At 40.2% G+C, this 8,233-nt stretch overlaps 2 non-coding genes across 2 annotated transcripts; both read left to right on the top strand.

Moving 5' to 3' along the window:
* Positions 1 to 3,267: 3,267 nt before the first annotated feature.
* On the top strand, positions 3,268 to 3,354 carry trnay-gua (transfer RNA tyrosine (anticodon GUA)). Its single transcript is given in 2 exon segments — positions 3,268 to 3,304; positions 3,319 to 3,354. It is a non-coding gene; the product is annotated as a tRNA-Tyr (tRNA).
* An 834-nt stretch (positions 3,355 to 4,188) lies between these two features.
* Positions 4,189 to 4,261, top strand: trnaa-ggc (transfer RNA alanine (anticodon GGC)). Its single transcript has one exon. It is a non-coding gene; the product is annotated as a tRNA-Ala (tRNA).
* Positions 4,262 to 8,233: the final 3,972 nt, after the last annotated feature.

Genomic DNA, 8,233 nt, shown 5'->3' with positions numbered 1-8,233 from the left:
GAGTAGTAAAGCTGGGCTCAGTGTGACGTGAGGGTGCATCCAACACACTTACAGTCCAAAGTAAACAAACATGTATGAGTTGAAAGTGAGAGTAGTAAAGCGGGGCTCAGTGTGACGTGAGGGTGCATCCAACACACTTACAGTCCAAAGTAAACAAACATGTAAGAGTTGAAAGTGAGAGTAGTAAAGCTGGGCTCAGTGTGACGTGAGGGTGCATCCAACACACTTACAGTCCAAAGTAAACAAACATGTATGAGTTGAAAGTGAGAGTAGTAAAGCGGGGCTCAGTGTTACGTGAGGGTGCCCAACATCTAAGAGAACAGCCATATTGGCAACCTCAGGTGGACATGAATTAGTTAGGATGTTCAGTGACAAGCTGGGAACTGTCAAAGCTCAACTCACCAATTGCTTGAACACAAACCTCATTAATGACAATTAAGACACTTTTACATCCTCATCAAGTAAGAAGGTTTTGACCAAAAAAGAAGCTACTCTCCCGAAGTTGGAGCCAAATGCCTTGGGGACACAAGTTTAATGGTCAGTTGAGACAAATCTATGGCGTCACATTAGTGCCAAAAATCCAAGCGCATAAAAACTGTTATCGCGCGCTGATTCTCCACTTCGTACACGCGCGCGACACCCATTTGCGCGCGTCTGGTGCCTTTGTGCGCGCGCGTGGCGTCCTTTTTGCTTGCGCCCGGTGTCTTTGTGCGCCGTCTTGGTTTTGGCACTTTGGGGGCGATTATGTTTAGACCGCCCCTCCTTTCTGATTGGTCAGGCGAAAATAGCTGCAGGCCAATCAGACGTATAGCAGGGCGGGTCATGGTCAATATGTATCAAGATGATACAGCTCCTGTCGACAATATGTATCAAGATGATACAGCTCCTGTCGACAATATGTATCAAGATGATACAGCTCCTGTCGACAAACACATTAGAAAAGTCCAAATTAGTGGAGTTGTGGAAAATGCCAATTGAATTTGATCCAAAAGTCTTTAAAGAAGGTAATGTCTCATCTGTTGAGAGAACATCACATAGTTAATGAAGAGTCAAGATCAATATCTCTCTTTTCATACAATCAGTCCACACATGTCAGTCAATGATGGAAATTATATTTTCAAATGTGTTTTCTTTCCTCACTTGTCTGTTTTAAAAAATATTTTTATTCATTTAATATTTGTATATGTAAATATTGAATGTATGCCACAATGGGGGACTATTAATTTTCTTTCCTCTATCTACTTTAAGTTTACACCAGAGTCTACCTGAAGCCACTTATCTATGCCTACTTCATATCAGGACCACATGATTAGCATATGGGCCTAATTATTGATGTTATGATTGCAATGACTATTTTAGTAGAATAATGAATGACAGGTTATCACTACAACTAAGTAATATGGTTTTAATATTACTATAAAAAGTATTTACGTTTCTGCAAACAACTCAAACTATGGAAAATGAGATATCAGCCCAGATCAGTATAGATGGCAGAGTTAAAAATATGTATTTAAAAAAACAACAAAAAAAGCTAGCTCCATACATTAGGCAAATTCAATCTGAGAGATAATTGTATTAAAGACTTACTTGTTCAGCCATGAAAACCTGATTTCCTTTCTTTTTAATCCCAGGGAACTGCCATGGACCTTTCATCATAGATATGAATAAACACTCCATGTTTCTCCATCTTACCTCGGACTGCTGGCCCCCATCATTTTATTGATGTCAATGGTACATGTACTATTTAAATATACACATACATACGATACTCAGACATTTATAACAAATCGAACCGTTTGGAAATTAGTTGACAATTGAGAAAGTTATGGTTATTTAAATAGTACATGTATGGCGTCACATTAGTGCCAAAAATCCAAGCACATAAAAACTGTTGTCCCGCGCTGATTCTCCACTTCAACTCATTTCCAAACAGTTCGATTTGTTATAAATGTCAGAGTATTGTATATTTAAATAGTACATGTACCATTGACACCAATAAAATGATGGGGACCAGCAGTCCGAGGTAAAATGAAGAAACATGGAGTGTTTATTCATATCATATCATTCATTAATTTGCCTAATGTAGGGAGCTAGCTTTTTTGGTTGTTTTTTAAATACATATTTTAAACTCTGCCATCTGTACTGATCTGGGCTGATATCTCATGTTCCATAATTTGAGTTGTTTGCAGAAACGTAAATACTTTTTATAGTAATATTAAAACCATATTCATTAATTGTAGTGATAGCCTGTCATTCATTATTCTACTAAAATAGTCATTGCAATCATAACATGAATAATTAGGCCCATATCAATCAATGTTTATTTATATAGCCCTAAATCACAAATGTCTCAAAGGACTGTACAAACCACTACGACTACGACATCCTCGGAAGAACCCACAGAATGCTAATCATGTGGTCCTGATATGAAGTAGGCATAGATAAGTGGGTTCGGGTAGACTCTGGTGTAAACTTCGAGTAGATAGAGGAAAGAAAATTAATAAATTAATCACATTAACTATGTGATGTTCTCTCAACAGATGAGACATTACCTTCGTCAAAGACTTTTAGATCAAATTCAATTGACATTTTCCACAACTCCACTAAATGTGGATGATTTAGAATGTGTTTGTCGACAGGAGCTGTATTATCTTGATACATATTGACCATGACCCGCCCTGCTATACTTCTGATTGACGCTCAGCTTTTTTGGCCTGACCAATCAGAAAGGAGGGGCCGTCTAAGCATACCCGCGCCCAAAGTGCCAAAACGAAAATGCACCGCGCACACGAAGTGGAGAATCAGCACGCGATAACAGTTTTTATGCGCTTGGATTTTTGGCACTAATGTGACGCCATACAAATAGTCAGCTACTTTTGTTGAAGTCCAATTGACAGCGAAATGAACAAGGTACACAACAGGGTATTTAAACAGGATGGTTTCAAAGGGTTTCAGGCAGGTTACATGAAGTTTAATTGTATGCAATATTCCTAACATTCATGGTAGTAAAACATTCTTCAATGACGTGGCCTCATTTTGGTATATTTTTAATTACATCTGCGGTCCCCTCCAAGGTTTCTCATTGTCATCCCATTGGGTTGAGTTTTTTCTTGCCCTGATTTGGGATCTGAGCCAAAGATGTTGTTGGGGCTTGTGCAGCCCTTTGAGACACTTGTGATTTAGGTCAACTAAGTCAACTTAGGTCAACTAAGTCAACTTTGATACTAAAGTGACTCAAACATCAGAGTTAGTATAAGGTGATACTAACCTTCGATAGCTCAGTTGGTAGAGCGGAGGACTGTAGTTGCTCATGCTGGAATCCTTAGGTCGCTGGTTCAAATCTGGCTCGAAGGATTACTCTTTTTTTTTAAAATGATTAAATCAAGATAAACAACACAAGATACACTTACAATTAGTGCACCAACCCAAAACATCCCTCCCTCATTCTCACTCATTCATACATTACATTTCTGTGTGACGTGGTTCAAATAAGAATCCAAATAATGTCTTACATCCTGAGGATGTAAACTGTGTGTTGTTTTGGCGTAAGATATTTACGAAACACAACCTGTCCTACAGTAAGATGTTTCTTTCTGTTGGGATAGTGATTCAATGGATTATGTGTCTCACTACGGAGTAGAAGATTCTAGGTTCAACTCCTGGCCAGCGTGCTGTTGTTTGTTAACTCAACTGAAACAGTATTCTGTACAATTTTGGGGGGAGTTTATTTTGCTTTTTTTTTTTTTTTTTTTTAAATCTACTAACTGAAACATGTGTTTGTTTTCTCTTTATTATTGCGAATGTATAACCAGTAGTTGTATCTGTTCTTATACCGTTTAAACTATCTTTCTTCTAAGCAAGGTTCATCTACACTTGAAGAATTAATTATTAGCCTGCTAAGAACTTTTGAACATTTCTGAAAAATCTGCCAAATGTTTGCAATAATCATAACATTCTCGGTAGTAAAACATTCTTCAGAAGCATTTAGGTACATTTTTTAGAGAGCCTGACATGCTCAGTCATGGAGCGTAAGACATTCTTTTTGAGCTTCCGGGATTCAAGTACCTGTTCTGCTGACCAATACTAGACTTTGAGACCCCTTGGAAAGACCTCCTTCCACCCCTCAAAAGTCACCAATAGGGCAGACCTTGGTTACATTTGAATATGTAAACCCAAAGCATTCGTATAGATGAAATAGCTCAGTTGGGAGCGCGTCAGACTGGCGATCTGAAGGTCCCTGGTTCGATCCCGGGTTTCAGCACAACTCGCTGAGTTTCTGAATCAAGTCTTCTTACTAATAATCCTTCTGTGGCTCTTACAATACTGAAATGGTCTCCCTGGCCTGCCAGCCTTGCTGGTGGAATCCTAGTATCAGTTGTTACACACCTTTCCTCTCTTTTTAATTTGGACAACTGTTATTTTGTTTAACGGTGTATCGTTCCTCAAGCCAATGTTTGGTCTTTAACTGAGCCTTCCATCGGGCTGTTTCAAACACAAATTTCTTGCCTTAGGGGTTTGTCTTGGACTGTATAACTTGAAACTGAGAGTAATAAAGCTGTGCTCAGTGTGAGGTGAAGGTGCATCTAACACACCTACAGCAAAATATTAACTACAACTTTTTCATACAGATACACTGTCTAACAATTTGTGTTTAAGGTATTGCGGTTAAACCTTCAGATGATCACACTAACGCTCTCCCACCTGAACTAAAGTGGATGTGAGGGATGTTTTTGAATATCAGTTTTTCAAATGAAATAGAGAAAAAACAATCATTTTTGAAAACTATTTAAATTAAAAATAGATTCGAAAGACTGCTGCAGGGGGGCAAAGGGACATTTTTTGAGAAATGTATGGAGGTCAGCATCAGCCACTTGAACCCTCAGATTAAAAGTCTGATGCTCTGCCAACTGAGCTACCCAGGACCTTTGATGTGCTGATATGTCCAACATCTGAGATAACATCCATATTGGCAATCTCAGGTGACAGTGAATTAGTCAGCATGTTCAGTGACAAGCTGGGAACTGTCAAAGTTCAAGCTCCCCAAGTGCTTGAACCCAAAGCTCATTTTTGACAGATAGGCCAGTTTTACATCGGCATCAACAAAGAAGGTTTTGACCAAAAAAGACGCTCCTCTCCCGAAGTTGCAAACTCTGAGCTGCATTTAACTTGGATGCTCCCCAAAATATTGCCAGAAGCATTTTGTTTTATTTTTTAGTGGAGGTTAGCTGCAACAGGTAGAGCTGGTGAAGGCCCAGGCTGCAACAAATAGAAGGTCACTAGATTTTAAAGTCCAACATAAGCAGTCAGTAAAGCCCTGTTTTGGTAGTAAGCCTCATGTAAACTGTGTGTTCCTTTGGCCTAAGATGTTTACAATATACAACTTGTACGAAATTACAGGGCACGGAGCTAGTGGTGCAATGGATAACATGTCTGACTACGGATCAGAAGATTCTAGGTTCAACTCCCGACTAGCTCGTTGTTTTTTGTTAATTGAACTGAAACAAAATTCAGTGCTGTTTCTTTGAGAGTGTTTTTTTGCATTTAAATAAATATCTACTAACTGGAACATGCATTTTTTTTGTCTTGTTATCATTGTGAATAGATAACTGGAAGTTGTATCTGTTGTTATACTCGGGACATTCATTTAGAATAAAGTGGGTGAGGAAAAAGGTGAAACAAAACAAATCTTGCCTGAGCACGCCTTCCTCTTGTTAGAGTAAAACATGTTGGGGCTTGGTCACTAGCATTCAAACTAGATGTGACTATTCTGTCTATGAACATGAACAGGGAAGCAAACACATTATCATTCAGGATGGTTTGTTACAGCTGTGATGGTATAGTGGTTAGTACTCTGTGTTGTGGCTGCAGCAACCCTGGTGTGACTCTGGGTCATGGCACCATACCCTTCCTGTACTTTTTTGATGATTTTTGAAAAAAGAGGTATCTTTTTCCCTCTGGTAAGTGGTTGAACAAGATGTGAAACCAACCAGGTACTCTGGCGAAATTAAAAATATCTATTTGATGTCATTACAGTATTGTCCTTGATGCATCATTTAATATGACTGATGTGTGCTTTGTGCTGTTACTTTATCACTTGGTAAAATTGCATTATAAACTCAGTCAATCGATCAATACTTTCTTTCTTTTATTTCTTTCTTTAGTTTATTTTGAACATGAACATACTTACAACATAATACATCAGACACTTTAATACCATTTCACATTACATCATGTCCGAAAAGGAGTAGGAAGAAGCAAAGCTTATTTAATCCTACACCTTTCCCACTTCAGAGCGTTTACAAATATATACATTCATTTACTGACCTTTTTTGTAGTAAAATAGTGAAATGACATCCGTGAATGAGTAATACAACAGTTTTGTAATATGTAATTCATTAATTCAGTCATTATTAGCATACTGAGATGAAGAATATCTTATTTTCAATAAGGTTGAAGTTTTTCCTCTTCTTTGTACTTTATAAGCACTATTAATCTGAACAACCTCTTAAACTGGATCATATCAGTACAATTTTTAACTTCATTACTTAATCCATCCATCAATCCACCCATCTTCTTCCACTTAACCGAGGTCAGGTCGCGGGGGCAGCAGCCTAAGCAGGGAAACCCAGACTTCCCTCTCCCCAGTCACTTTGTCCAGCTCTTCCCGGGGGAACCCAAGGCGTTCCCAGGCCAGCCGGGAAACATAGTCTTCCCAACGGGTCCTGGGTCTTCCCCGTGGCCTCCTACCGGTTGGACGTGCCCTAAATCCTGACCAGATGCCCGAACCACCTCATCTGGCTCCTCTCCATGTGGACGAGCCGCGGCTTTACTTTGAGGTCCCCTCGGATGACAGAGCTTCTCACCCTATCTCTAAGGGAGAGACCCACCACCCAGGCGGAGGAAACTCATTTGTGCCGCTTGTACCCGTGATCTTATCCTTTCGGTCACAACCCAAAGCTCATGACCATAGGTGAGGATGGGAACGTAGATCGACCGGTAAATTGAGAGCTTTGCCTTTCGGCTCAGCTCCTTCTTCACCACAACGGATCGATACAGCGTCCGCATTACGATCCGCCTGTCGATCTCACCATCCACTCTTCCCTCACTCGTGAACAAGACTCCGAGGTACTTGAACTCCTCCACTTGGGGCAGGGTCTCCTCCCCAACGCGCAGATGGCACTACACCCTTTTCCGGGCAAGAACCATGGACTCACACTTGGAGGTGCTGATTCTCATCCCAGTCGCTTCACATTAGGCTGCGAACCGATCCAGTGAGAGCTGAAGATCCTGGCCAGATGAAGCCATCAGGACCACATCATCTGCAAAAAACAGAAACCTAATCCTGCAGTCACCAAACCCGATCCCCTCAACGCCTTGACTGCGCCTCGAAATTCTGTCCATAAAAGTTATGGACTTGAATCCTGGAAGTCAGAATGAAAGTCTGATGTTCTTATAACAGAGCACTTCAGGGTTTCTTCACAACACGTAAAAATAAATAAAAATGAAGCAAGATGCTTCTGGCAAAATTTTGATTGCATATTTGACCCCGTTCTTGGAAATACTGGTAGATTTGATTGACATGTGTTGCTTTCTTGACACAGAGCCAGTTCAAAGCAATGTTCTCAAATGTTTAGCAGGGTTAAGGTCCAGTCTCTGGAACGGACATTCCAGAAACCTGCCTGAAACCCTTTGAAAACAGTTTTTATGTGTGTTTAATATTGTTGTCTTGTTGGAAAAGCTGCTTGTGTACAAAGATCAGCCTTTTCACTCCTGATTGGAGGTGAGGCAAAGTCTCATCTGACCAGTAAACTTTTCTCCCAAAACTGCCTTGGGTTCAAGCACTTGGTGGGCTTGAGGTTTGACAGTTTCCACTCTGTCACTAAACATGCTTCCATCCATCCATTTCCTACTGTTTATCCCTTAAAACTGGACAGTTCAAGGCATGAGCCGACTACAGCAGTGATGAACAAACAATATGAAAGTAGGTTTGAGGTTCTAGGTCACATGACTAAAGCTACTGACAATTGAAATGTTCTTAGTGAGTTAATGACAAGTACTTTATTGACGGTCCCTTAAACTAAAGCACTTGTCAGCAGGGACTGACAGACGTGGCATGAGTTTTCAAACAGTCAACCTGGCTGGATGTTGAATGTCTGTTGAATATCCAACTTGGAACTCATTTGACCTCTGTTTGGCATTTGGAGATCACTCCAGCAGCACTGAGAGCAGTCTG

The sequence above is a fragment of the Nerophis ophidion genome, linkage group LG10 (genome assembly GCF_033978795.1).
Source record: "Nerophis ophidion isolate RoL-2023_Sa linkage group LG10, RoL_Noph_v1.0, whole genome shotgun sequence".
Taxonomy (NCBI): Eukaryota; Metazoa; Chordata; class Actinopteri; order Syngnathiformes; family Syngnathidae; genus Nerophis; species Nerophis ophidion.
Note: the sequence above shows the minus strand (reverse complement) of the source record. Positions and strands in the feature narration are given on the sequence as shown.